The sequence below is a fragment of the Mastigoproctus giganteus genome, chromosome 13, assembly GCF_048544385.1.
Source record: "Mastigoproctus giganteus isolate SK-2022 chromosome 13, ASM4854438v1, whole genome shotgun sequence".
In the NCBI taxonomy this organism is placed as follows: Eukaryota; Metazoa; Arthropoda; class Arachnida; order Uropygi; family Thelyphonidae; genus Mastigoproctus; species Mastigoproctus giganteus.
Window position 1 is genome coordinate 111018988 of NC_143587.1, and position 14035 is coordinate 111033022.

General features: G+C 37.9%; 1 protein-coding gene across 3 annotated transcripts in view; it reads left to right on the forward strand.

The window, feature by feature from the left end:
* Window positions 1–14035, forward strand: part of Unr (cold shock domain-containing Unr) — a 344942-nt gene that overhangs the window by 102970 nt on the left and 227937 nt on the right. The gene's annotated exons all lie outside the window — the stretch shown is intronic.

Below are 14035 nucleotides of genomic sequence, written 5' to 3' on the forward strand. Positions count from 1 at the left end.
CGATGGCATCGTGGTCACGAAATGAGATAAGGACAGTTTTGCAGTATAATTTCGTGCATGGTTTAACCATAGACCAGTGCTTAGAAGAAATGACTCTTGCACTAGATGATGATTGTCCACATCGTACAACGATATTCAGGTGGTATAGAGAATTCCAAAGTGGAAATTTCACTCTGGAGGATTCAGAGAGGCCGGGAAGGCCACGAACGTCAGTTACGGAGGAAACGTTACTGCTGTGAGGAAAATGCTTGATGAAAACAGGCGAGTGACCTACCAACAGATAGAGGATACTTTAGGCCTAAATGCACCAGCAATTCGTTCAATTCTGCAAGATCATTTGCATGTGAAGAAACTTTGTTCTCTCTGGGTGCCGCATCAACTGACTGAAGAGCAGATGACACGACGTGTGACTTGGTGCCGGGAGATGTTAAAAAAAGTTTGATAAGGGACAATCTCGGTATGTGAACAACATCGTGACAGGTGACGAGACTTGGCTGTACTATTACGATCTGCCGACCAAGGCTCAAAACAAAGTTTGGGTCTTTGATGATGATGATGACACACCCGTAATTGTCAGAAAATCCCGATCTGTAAAGAAGAAAATGATAGCTGTATTTTTCAAATTGAGTGGAATTGTGGAACGTGTCGTTTTGGACACGCAGAAGACAGTCACAGCTAAGTGGTATACTGAACAATGCCTGCCTAAGTCATTGGATCTATGAAGAACCTGCGGCCAAAGTCAAGAATGGACACCTGGTACCTCCATCACGATAATGCTGCAGCTCACCGCGCCAAAGCCTGCACCGAATATTTGACCACGACAGGACTGAAACTTCTCGAGTACCCTCCCTACAGTCCGGACCTTGCTCCCTGCGACTTTGCACTGTTCCCGCATGTGAAAATGAAGCTAAAAGGGAGGCGGTTTTCCAGTGATGAGGACCTTCTACGGGCTTGGGACAACGAGTGTGCTTTACTCCCTAGTGAAACTTGGCAGAACTGGTTTAAAGATTGGTTTCGGAGGATAGAGAGGTGTATTGAATGTAGAGGAAATTACTTTGAAAAAATTAAATAAACAAAGCTGTATTACAAAACTTTCCTAGTACCCTTTGTATATAACACTGTAATAATAAAAATGAATATTAAAACTTTGTTCATTGCTGATTTTATTTAATGTAGAATTCCTTTTTTTTTTTTTTTTTTTTAAATCTTAGTTGGGCATAGACAATGAAGGATCTTTTGTTGTAGGTGGTTGAAGTCATTTAAAATATGGATCTGTTGAAAAATTACTTACTCTTCTCTCTGTACAGTGAATGATAACATTCTATGCTTTGTATAGAATGTTATCATATGTTAATTCCTGTTGCTTTGACTATCTTTGTCTTTCTTCAAAAAGATGCAGTGTGGTTTCTAATTGGTAAAAGCTTCTTGCATATCCATCCATGGTTGATATTAATTTTTTGTAGCTGTACCATTAGCATTTATCTAACAGTGTCTTAGGTTTTCAAGTTCATGGAGTTTTTCAGTGAATTAGAGCAAATCAACTGCATCAGTCTCCTCAGTGGCGTGCAAGCCTGACTGTTTTGTAGTCACCACTGTTTCTTTATCATATTCTGTCTCCTAATTCAAAGTAATTTCTTTATGACCATTCTATGGTTATCTCCAAGTTTTATTCATATTTGATGTCTTGACTTCTTTTCATGACAGTTTTGGATCCAATTTAAAAGGGAATATTAAAGCAAATAAATAAATGGATCATGTAAAAAGAGAAAATCTCGACATAGATGTCGCTACAAATGGATGTAGCGACATCTATGTCGAGGAGAAAGAGGAAAATCTGTATATAGCCAAGGTAAGAAAATTACCCTTATTTAATGCTATTGAACATTTTGATAAAGAAACATTTAAATGATAAACTGAGCATACTAGTCAAGCAGGCAACAAAGCATCTAGTGTAGCAACAGGATTTTCAGAATAAGTCATAAAAAAGGATTAATGTTGGGCAAAGAGTTAATATAACTCAAGTTTCTTATTGCACAAGAAACAGTAGAATAACTTGAGTTATTCTTTGGACCAATTTTATCAAGATGTCATAATGTGTATAACCCAGTGCTTTTGTATTTCTGAATAAAAATAAAAGTACCACCTCTGTCTAAATTAATTCTGGTGTTAAAGCAAAATAAATATTAATTGACAAAAACTAAAATTCTTCATGAGATGAGATTTGTTGGAAAAAATCTCAAAACAATAAAAGTTTTAATGGAAAAGAAATGGCACCATTCTGAAGAGAACAAAATATTCACAGAAAATGAAGATACCTATTGTTTCTATGTATGAAACATAGATCAACGGTAATTAACATTCAGAAAATGTAATTCAGAAGAAACAGGTATCAGTAGTTCCACTGATGATGAAAATGACTGTTAAAAGAAAAGTTGTTACTAATAATATTAAATATTGTTTCCAGCAGGTAAGTACTACTGAAGTTCCTAAATTTTCTTTTCATATTTGTTAGATAGTATGAATCAGAGCTGTAATACTCAATGTTGTATGTTAATAATAATATTGGTAAATAATATTGGTTGATAATAATATTAGTAAAATGACGATTGACGTAGAACATATTGAGTATTACAGCTCTGATTCATACTATCTAATTAATTTTTAAACTCTTGACTATTTCATTCACTTCCTGTCTCTCCAGTAGTAAACAATCGATACACACAATTATGGGAGATTTTTTGAATGGCTTGGTGCAAAATTGCATTAAATCTACACTAAGGTACTCGGCCCAAAGTTACCATATTTCTTTTCTAAAATATTGCCTTCAAAACAACATCGTTACGAAGTTTGCCAGGGTGAATTTAAATCATAAAATTTCAGACCTAAAACAACTAACACTGGCGACATTGCGTAATATTGTTAAGCTTGCCTTAAAGTCTCGATATTCTAATAAACAAAAATACCTTTCCCAGGTTAGGAAGCTTCGCGATAAATTAAAAAATTATCTACATCCGAACGATTGGTCTGTATTGAAGACCTCCATAGATTTGTGATGTGAAGCACAGGCCTCAGAAATAAAAAAAAAAAAAAAAAAAAAAACAGACACGTTAATAAGTTGCAAACATTATCGGATAGGTCAAGACACGTTCATGCGAATTCTAACACATTGTCGCGGGCTTGCAACCAAGTTCCTACGAGTTGGGTGACATCCTCCCCACAGACACACAACGTACTACCACAGAATATGTCAGCTAGTTCACGAACACCCCCCTCACCCAGTATCCAACGAACCGACATATCAACAGGTTACAAATCTTTCCTCGTGTAAACTTTCGCACGACCAGATTTCACTTTTATCCAAAGGACTAAATTATAATTTACCACCTCGTAAATTGCCTGAAAAAACAATGCGTAATTGATATTGAATTTGAACTTCGTAATGTTCCACAAAAAGATGTATTTATTCAACAAGTTAACGAAGTAGTGAATAACATAAAAGAAACGCAACTTCCTAAATTGAATACACACGACAGTTCGGCTTTACGAGAACTTCATAAATTCGTAATTCATATAATAATTCGTAAATTATTATACAGAGGGCAGATAAAGGAGATGCAGTGGTAATACTAGATAAACATGATTATATTAATAAGTTAGATTCAGTTGTGTCACATACCTCCACTTAGCGTGAAGTAGACCCGGCACTGTTTACCAATTTGGTCAATCAATACAATAAAACATTAACCACGTATCGAAAAAACGACTACATTACTATGGTTCAGTTAAAGGAATTGAAGTCCAGAACATACAATATTCCTGCACTTTTCGGTCAGGTAAAATTACACAAGACTGGAATTTCCTATTCGACCTATTGTTTCCTACAGGAAGTCAGCATTTTCATCCTTAGCCACACATGTATATAACATTATAAAACCCTTTAGACAGGTAATACAATTTGGGATTAAGAACTACGATAGGTGGTAGATGACTTTCATCAACCGGTGAAATACCACCACTTTGCTTATTTGGAGGCTTGAAGTGGTGAAACCCATGTTTAGTCTCTAGAGCAAAGTTTCCGGCATCCCTCTCCCCATACTTCTCCTTCAACCCATGCACGGTACTAAGTACTATAGGTTTTGATACCTTTCGTGTTTGGGGTTCTCATAAAAAAAAAAAAAAAAAAAACGATACATTATTTAATAATCTTAAAGACTGTAGACTCGGCGACAATGACAATTTATTCTCACTAGATGTTACCTCATTATATACTAATGTAAATGTTGAATACACATTAGATATTATTTGGGATATGTTAAATAAAAACTCTACACCGATTAATTTATTAAGGAAATTTTTCACTTAATTAAACTGTTAGTTGAGGCTAACTACATCACCTTTCGAGACAAGGTGTACAAACAAATTTTTGGATTACCAATGGGTTTGAGCCTGAGTGGCTTAATGTCAGAGATCAATCTCTCAACGATTGAGCAGATACGTTTGACACCTTTTCGACCCCATATCACATACTATGGGAAATATTTAGACGATGTTCTAGTTATTACCGATAGCAGTACTATCCAAGACATTTTACATTCGTTTAATAAAATGAACGAATGTAAAATGTTTAATTCATTCTAGACTCAAATTTACATTGTAAAGGGAGGATACGGATACAAAGTCATTAAACTTTCTAAATTTCACGCTTACCTGGGACTAGAACAAAATACAATTTAGCATCTATCAAAAACCTACAAACACCGGTATGCTTCTACATTATAATAGCTATCACCCGTTCACCAACAAAAGATCGATTATCTTTAATCAATTTCTAAATGCCTATAAATATTCAACGACAGAATCTGCTTTGGACTCAGAAATACAAATATTAACTAGCAGATTCTTAAACAGGGGTTATTCCATTACCACAATTAACCAAATTAGGGTACAGGATAGGATACAAGCTAAGGATAGGATACAAAATACTACACCAATCAACAATAGTAATATCAAAAAATACTTTTCCTGTCCCATATGTTGAATAGTGGCACAAACAGCTTAACAGATTCTTTAAAGATACCGAATTTAAAATTATGGCTAGGCCAATACAGAAGCTACACACTACACTGAACAATCGCTCGGTTCTTTCCGCGTTCGCAGCACAAATTAAGGATCTGGTATACATTTCTTGCGGTGATTGCAACTCATCTTACCAAGGTTCGACGCGATTTTCTCTTAATATTCGTGTAAATCAACATGAAGCCTCAGTTCGTGCTTCTTGTTCAGTAACGTCAGAATTAGCCTTTCATGCCATTAACAAAAAACATACTTTTTTTATTTAACGAGGCCAAAATACTTAATGTTCAATGTAATTATACGCGACTTATTTGTAGAAACCGTTGAAATTAAATTACACTAGAATTCTGTTAATGTTCGGCGGCCATATTTGATCTCCAATGCGTGGACCTGCATGCGCGAAGACAAATAATCACTATTTAAGTTTCAGGTTTAACCCGATTCGGTAATTTTCATTCCTGTGATCACGACATATGGTCGAAAAGCGTTGTCCGCTTCAGGAAGGAAAATCGTTTTGAATATTTTCATTAGATTCTTTTAATTGCGTTAATTTGATCCTTGAGATATGCCAAACAAGCTGTTCTTGCTACCTGGGAGCCTAAAACGCTGATGGAACTGATATTCGGGTGACACTCAAGTCAAAGCGGACCCAATTTCGGCGAAGTCCGGACGGTCTATGACAGCCAAATCCTCTGCTTGCACCTTCATGATGGTGGGACTGTTAGTAATCCTGGGTATAACCTTCATACACAAGTTGGTTCACACTACCCAGGTGTGAACCAACGTAAGCAGGGGTCGAGGTGTGGCGCCCACACCACATGGAGGAACGCCGCCCCTCTATGTTACCAGGCAGTACTAGGTGGTAGATGACTCTCATCAACCGGTGAAATACCACCACTTTGCTTATTGGAGGCTTGAAGTGGTGGAACCCATGTTTAGTCTCTAGAGCTAAGTTCCGGCCAACCCTTCCCTGTCTCTTCCATCATGCAGTATGATTGATGATTTTTGAGGTTATGATGAATGTCGTGGCGAGATCCAATATTCCTTACATTTCGAGGGTACAGCTCTAAAACGGTGTTCGCAGGCCGGCCGCTAGTTAGTACGCCGAACTGAACCTATTGGTAACTCTCTAGGAAGCTTCCAGATCAGCTAGTGTATAATCTTGCTACCTCTACTCTGCCAGATAGTGACTGGAGGGAGTCCGAGTAGTGTGTATGCGGGGAGCATTGTCGAGGCCACGTTATGTCAAGGATCTGGGTATATTCTTACCACATGTACGCCATATCCAAAAAATTTCATTACTTCATACAGCATGTCCCACCCACTTTTTCTTACTATTGAATACACCATGAATTGTCAAAATAATAGAGCAAGCTTATCTGCGAAAGGATCTGAACCTCCCAAGGACTTCCTAATTCATTTCACAGATATACGTGGTCTCAATTCTAATCTCAACGATGTCCATTTCCACTTGCAGTCTTCCAAACCCCATGTACTTTTTCTGACTGAATCTCAGTTATCAGTTGATTCAACTACTGCTCATCTCAGATGTCCAAATTATTTGCTGTTCGATTCCTTTCGCCTCAAAGGTGGTACTTGTGCATATGTCCGTTCTGATATTCCCTGTCAGAGACTTGGAAATTTGGAATCGTCTCTCTTTGATCTTCTCTGGCTTAAAATCTCTCTACCTCATTGTGTAAAATTCATCTGTTGTCTCTACCGTTCTCCCAACTTCACTAATCACTTGGAGCTCTTTGACTTCCTCTCTTTGCAACTTGACTTTCTCCAGTCCAACTTTCCTAACAGTGAGGTAATTTTCCTTGGTGATTTTAACGTTCACAACTCCAGCTGGCTTCCGTTTTCTAGTCACACCGACCCAGCAGGTCGAGATGCTGAGGCTTTTGCAATTACTAATGACCTAGCACAGATTGTTCATTTACCTACAAGAATACTGGACAATCCTAATCATACAGCCAATACGCTTGATCTTTTTCTCACAAACAACCCTTCTATGTACACGGGCGAAGTGAGAGGTCCTTTAGGCAATTCAGATCACAACTTGGTGATTGTCTCTTCTCCAATGGAACCTTTATCTCATGGCTATTCCCAACCTCGTGTTGTTTGGCATTACAAGAATGCAAAATGGGATGACCTTCGAGACTTCTTTTCTTCTTTTCCTTGGTCGGATTACTGTTTCAAAACTTCTGATGTCAACGTTTGCTCAGATCGTGTCAGTGAAATTATTCTTGCAGGAATGGAATCCTTTATCCCACACTCCATTTTAAAATCTCGTCCTTTATCTAAACCTTGGTTTTCCAATAGCTTGTTTCTAATTCTTCAGTTTCATTTTCTGCCTACACCAAAGCTCGCAACAATTGTAAAGCAGTTATTAATCAGTCCAAACTAGAGTTTGAACAGGCTAAGAGTAGAAAACTTGTTTCTTGCCCTAATGGTAGCCGAGCATTCTGGTCTCTTGCCAAAGCTATCGGCCGCAACTTTTGCCCATCTCTTCTCCCACCTCTGTCCAAACCAGATGGTTCTGTTGTCACTTCAGCCAAGGATAATGCTGACCTGCTAGCATCCCATTTTTCTTCGAGCTCATGTATTAATGATCTTGGTAAAACACCTCCCACCATTCCTAACACGCTCCATACAATGCCTCCTGTGGTCTTCCGTTAAAAGGATATCAGAAGGATTTTGATGAATCTTGATGCTAAGAAAGCTCCAGGTCCTGATGGTATTTCTCCACTTGTTCTCAAAACCTGTGCTCCTGAACTTACTCCTATTCTTTGCCGCCTTTTTTCACTTTCTTATTCCAAAGGTGTTTTTCCTTCTGCTTGCAAATTTGCTCATATCCAGCCAGTTCCTAAAAAGGGTGACAAATCCCTCCCATCCAATTATCGTCCCATTGCAATTACTTCTACTCTTTCTAAAGTAATGGAGAAATCAATTAACCGCCAACTCTTAAACTACCTAGAAACCTTCCGTCTGATCAACGATCACCAGTATGGATTCCGTCAGTGTCGATCCACTGGTGATATTCTGTCTTATGTTACCCATTTATGGACTAATTCAATGGAAAGGTTCGGTGAAACACAAGTAGTTGCTCTTGACATCTCAAAGGCTTTTGATCGTGTTTGGCATAAAGGTCTTCTAAACAAGCTTCCATCTTATGGTTTGCCAACTGTTTTTAGTAATTGGTTATCCAGTTTTCTCTCTGATCGCTCACTGAGGGTGATGGTAGATGGCTCTCTGTCTTCTAACTTCTCCACTAATGCCGGTGTCCCCCAAGGTTCAGTTCTTTCCCCCACTCTTTTCCTCTTGTATATTAATGACCTTCCATTAACTGGAAATCCTATCCATAGTTTTGCCGATGATAGCACATTGCATTCCACTTTCCATTTTGAGAAACCTTGTCCTGCTCAATCAGCTTCAACTTCTCGAAAATCTGTTACCAATTCCTTAAATGCTGATCTTCAGGTAATTCTCCAGTGGGGCAAAAACAACTTAGTTGATTTCAACCCTTCTAAAACTCAATCTTGTCTTATATCTCGCAAAAAGGATTCTTCTGCTCCTATGCTTATCTTTAGTGACACTCCGATTTCTAGGCAAAATGATATATCTCTTTTGGGGATTACCCTGACTTCTAATCTCTCTTGGCACAAGCACATTACAAATATTGCTTCGTCTGCATCTAAAAAACTTGGTTTTCTCTTTCGCTCTCGGCGTTACTTTTCTCCAAAACAGCTGCTCACTCTGTATAAATCGCAAATCTGCCCTGCCATGGAATATTGTTGCCACATCTGGGGTGGTGCCCCCAAAACCTCTCTCAGGCTTCTTGATTCCATTCAGAAGAGGGCAGTTAGGTTAATTAATGATTCATCTCTAACAGAGTCTCTCCACTCGCTTTCTCATAGACACACTGTTTCTGCTGCATGCCTCTTCTACAGATACTTCCATGGGCACTGTTCTTCTGAATTGGCTTCTATAATTCCCACTCTCTCTTTCAAAACAGTCCGAACACGTGCCGCCAACATCCATTTACTGTCCAACTTCAAACCCACAGAACCAACTTTTCATCTTCCTCATTTATTCATTCAACTGCCGTTTTCTGGAACAACCTTCCTTCATACGTATTTCCTGAAAATTACAATCTACAGAAGTTCAAGTCCAATATCAACAAATATCTTCTTTCGTCTTCTCAACCTCCAACCCAAGCATGGTACTAAGTACTATAGGTTCTAATATCTCTCGTGTTTGGGGTTCTCATAAAAAAAAAAAAAAAAAATTGGAGGGATTTGTCACTCTTTTTAGGAACTGGCTGGATATGAGCAAATTTCCAAGCAGAAGGAAAAACACCTTTGGAATAAGAAAGCGAAAAAAGGCTGCAAAGAATAGGAGTAAGTTCAGGAGCACAGGTTTTGAGAACAAGTGGAGAAATGCCATCGGGACCTGGAGCTTTCGTAGCATATAGATACGTCAAAATCCTTTTGACGGAAGACCACAGGAGAAATTGAATGGAGCGTGTTCGAATATTGGGATGTGTTTTACCAAGGTCATTAATACATGAGTTGGAAGAAAAATGTAATGCTAGCAGGTCAGCTTTATCCTTGGCTGAAGTGACAACAGAACCAGCTGGTTTGGACAGAGGTGGGAGCAGAGATGGGCAAAAGTTGTGGCCAATAGCTTTGGCAAGAGACCAGAATGCTCAGCTGCCATTAGGGCAAGAAGCAAGTTTTCTAACCTTAGCCTGTTCAAACTCTAGTTTGGACTGATTAATAACTGCTTTACAATTGTTGCAAGCTTTGGTGTAGGCAGAAAATGAAACTGAAGAATTAGAAACAAGCCATTTACAATATGCAACATTCTTCTCTTGAACAGTCTTAGCACATTTATTGGAAAACCAAGGTTTAGATAAAGGACGAGATTTTAAATTGGAGTGTGGGATAAAGGAGTCCATTCCTGCAAGAATAATTTCACTGACACGATCTGAGCAATCGTTGACATCAGAAGTTTTGAAACAGTAATCCGACCAAGGAAAAGAAGAAAAGAAGTCTCGCAGGTCATTCCATTTTGCATTCTTGTAATGCCAAACAACACAAGGTTGGGAATAACCATGAGATAAAGGCTCCATTGGAGAAGAGACAATTACCACGTGATCTGAAGTGACTAAAGGACCTCTCACTTCGACTGTGTACTTAGAAGGGTTGTTTGTGAGAAAAAGATCAAGTGTTGTTGGCTGTATGATTAGGATTGTCCAGTATTCTTGTAGGTAAATGAACAATCTGTGCAAAGTCATTAGTAGTTGCAAAAGCCTCAGCATCTCGACCAGCTGGGTCGGTGTGACTAGAAAACAGAAGCCAGCTGGAGTTTTGAACACTAAAATTACCTCACTGTTAGGAAAGTTGGACTGGAGAAAGTCAAGTTGCAAAGAGCGGAGGTCAAAGAGCTCCAAGTGATTAGTGGTGTTGGGAGAACGGTAGAGACAACAGATGACTTTGACACAATGAGGTGGAGATTTTAAGCAAGAGAAGATCAAAGAGATGAGATTCCAAATTGCCAAGTCTCTGACAAGGAATATCAGAACGGACATATGCACAAGTACCACCTTTGAGGCGAAAGGAATCATACAGGGAATAATTGGGGCATCTGAGATGTGCAGTAGTTGAATCAACCAATAACTAAGATTCTGTCAGAAAAAGTACATGGGGTTTGGCAGACCGCAAGTGGAAATGGACATTGTTGAGATTAGAATTGGGACCACGTATATTTGTGAAATGAATTAGGAAGTGCTTGGGAGGTTTAGATCTTTTCATAGATAAGCTTGCTGTATTAGTTTGGCAATTCATTGTGTATTCAATAGTAAGAAAAGGTGTGTGGGACATGCTGTATGAAGTAATGAAATTTTTGTATATGGGGTATGGTAAGAATATACCCAGATCCTTGACATAACGTGGACTCGACAATGCTCCCCTCATACACACTACTTGGACTCCTTCCAGTCACTATCTGGCAGAATAGAGGTAGCAAGATTATGTACTAGCTGATATGGAAGCCTCCTAGAGAGTTACCAATAGGTTTGGTGTGGTGTACTAACTAGTGGCCGGCCTGTGAACACTGTTTTAGAGCTGTACCCTCGAAATGTAAGGAATATTGGATCTCGCAACGATGTTCATCATAACCTCAAAAGTCATCAATCATACTGCATGATGGAAGAGAAGGGGAAGGGTTGACAGGAACTTAGCTCTAGAGACTAAACATGGGTTCCACCACTTCAGGCTTCCTGTTTAGATCAGCTGCTAGGAACTGGATGCAAAAAATTAATTTTTGATATCACATATTCAAAGTTCGATAAAGCTTCTGATACTGGCCCACCTGCAAGACCGATATACAAATTGGATCATGGTGGCGTGGCACTAGGGACATGTTACTTTAATGGATAATGGGAGCTGAGTGTCAGGAGTCAGTGTTTATTAGTAACCAAGAACAATCTTCATGGACTAATGTTATTAGTGGAGTTGTTCAGGGTTCAGTACTGGACTCCTTACCATTTCCAGTATTTATTAATGATGGTGATAATGGCATAACAAGTTGGATGGCAAAGTTTGCTAGAAATATAAAGGTTGGAAGAGGTTACTGACAAGACCCAGAGAAATTGAACAGATGAGAAAAGTAACAATTGAGTTTGTACTGTTATAAATGCAAGTTAATACTGCTACCCTTGGGTAGCAGTAATCCCAAAATAATGTACCAATTGGTATGTTATTCTGCAAGGTGGTGGAGAATAAAAGAGACCTATAGGTAAATGTACAGGCTGACATCAAGTTCACTGAATAATGCAAACCACAGGAGTCTGTCAATGATAAACAGGAATTTTTCCAGAAGGGACAAGGTGATTATCCTGTTGTGGCAGTGGTTAGGTTTTGAGTGCAACAGGTCTAGAATTGTCATTTTAAGAAGGCTGTGGATCTGTTGTAATGGGTACAGGGAATGCATTGAGGTTAGTCGTGGATGCAAAAAGAGTACTCTTTTCTGTAACTTGTTAAGTTCTGTTCTGTAACTTGTTGGTGCCTGGACATTAAGAAAACAATGCATATAAGGGACATAAATTGAAAAAGAATGGTTGCAGATGTGTGAATTTTCTTGCAGCTGGAGAGTAATTATCAGAACAGACTTCCACCTGGTTGTGGAAGTGGGTAGTTTGAATAAATTTAAGGAAGAATTGGACAGATTATTATAAGTACTGGATAAATGATGTGGGTTGGGTGGGTGTGTGTGTGTGTGTGTGTGTGTGTGTGTGTGTGTGTGTGTGTGTGTGTGTGTGTAAAGCTTGATACCATGTAGCACAAAGCTTGCCACCATCAAACTCACTACCTATAGTCCACACATTTAGAAAAGTGACTGCTATGCTCATGTGCACTCAAAGATTTCATGTGTGAAAGTGTTCAGGAGGATATAGTTACTCTGAAGCCTTCATCTCTCTTAGTGTTGCATATAAATTTATTCATGCATTCCAAAGCATGAACCAAAACACTTCACGATATAACTCTGAAAAAATAGTACGAAGAATGAAAGCAAGAGGAAATAAGATTCTTATTTCCTCTTCCTGCACCGTTCTTTCATTCCTGTGTGTAACATCATCAGTTCACCTTTGCTGTTGGTCTGCCTCTTAGCCTATTACCATTCATTTCTGCTTCATATTTCTGTTTAGATAATCTCCCTCCTCCTATCATGTTTTCTACATACACATATACTACCTTCACTTACATTTGATTGGATATTTGTTACTTAATTTTTTTTTTTTTTTTTTTTTGTTAGTTCCATTCATTTCTGTAGATTCAAATTTTTTGATCAATCCCATTATTTTGTATGCAGCTTTCAGTTCCATAAAATATAAACAAATCCTGGTCTCTTCCCTTTTCCAGGTTAAAAGTGCAATAAGTTCACAAAACTTTAAACTTGCATGTGCTTATTGGTATACATAATACTTTTAAAAAATAAAAATATGTGTGTTTGTGTGTATTAAATCATTTATGTCCAGGGCCATTATTAGGACTGACAGGAAATTGCAATCCTCCCAGATAACCAGTGCACTAACTTTATATTCTTCATTCATATACTGTTCATTTTCCTTCAACTAATTTCTTTCCACACTCTGGGTTGTTAGTTTATACGAGGGCAGGAAATACTATCTAGCTCTTTCTTTACAGCAAGGTGCGAGATAAGCCAGTAGATAACCCAATAACAGAAACCAACTATATATACAGAAAAATCTCATAAATAACATGTATATTAGATACCATTATTCACTTTCATTTGTAATTTTTTTTTTTTTTTTCGAAATTTATTTCAAATTGTGCACTGTTGAAGCATGCTAAATTTAAAATCTGTCTTGCTTCCATCAGATTAGTAGACATCTTTAGTGAATGTTGTTTTCCATGCTTTATTTATGCAAAACAGCAAATCTTCCAAAACAATTTTGTGAGACTAGATGTTTATGTAACTAATGGGAAGGAAAAGCAAAGTAATTTGATATGTAAATAATGCTTTGAATATGATTCTTTGTGTAATTTAAAACTTTGTAGTACTGATAAGTGTGAGATGCCTTGCTACCTTTAGACTTTTCACTTAAGAGTTACAAAGTGTGTGGCAGAGCACCTGACTGGTTCTTGCTTAATTTTAATCTGCAATAACCATAAAAAAATTAGACTATTGCAGTAAAAGTTTGACAAAATTAGGAAGATAGAAAAAATTTCAAATTTTTAATCATTGTTTAACCAGAGAACATTAAAAAGAGAACATTATTTTGGAGAGACACCTGTCAGGTGCATTGCTACCACCACAGGTTAAAAATTAATTACCCAAAAATAATGTGAGCTAGTATGTTTATTCATTTAGTGATATGAATTGGTTTCTTGTCTTTCACACACAACTTGTGTATAAAGAAAAGAAAATTTGTGGT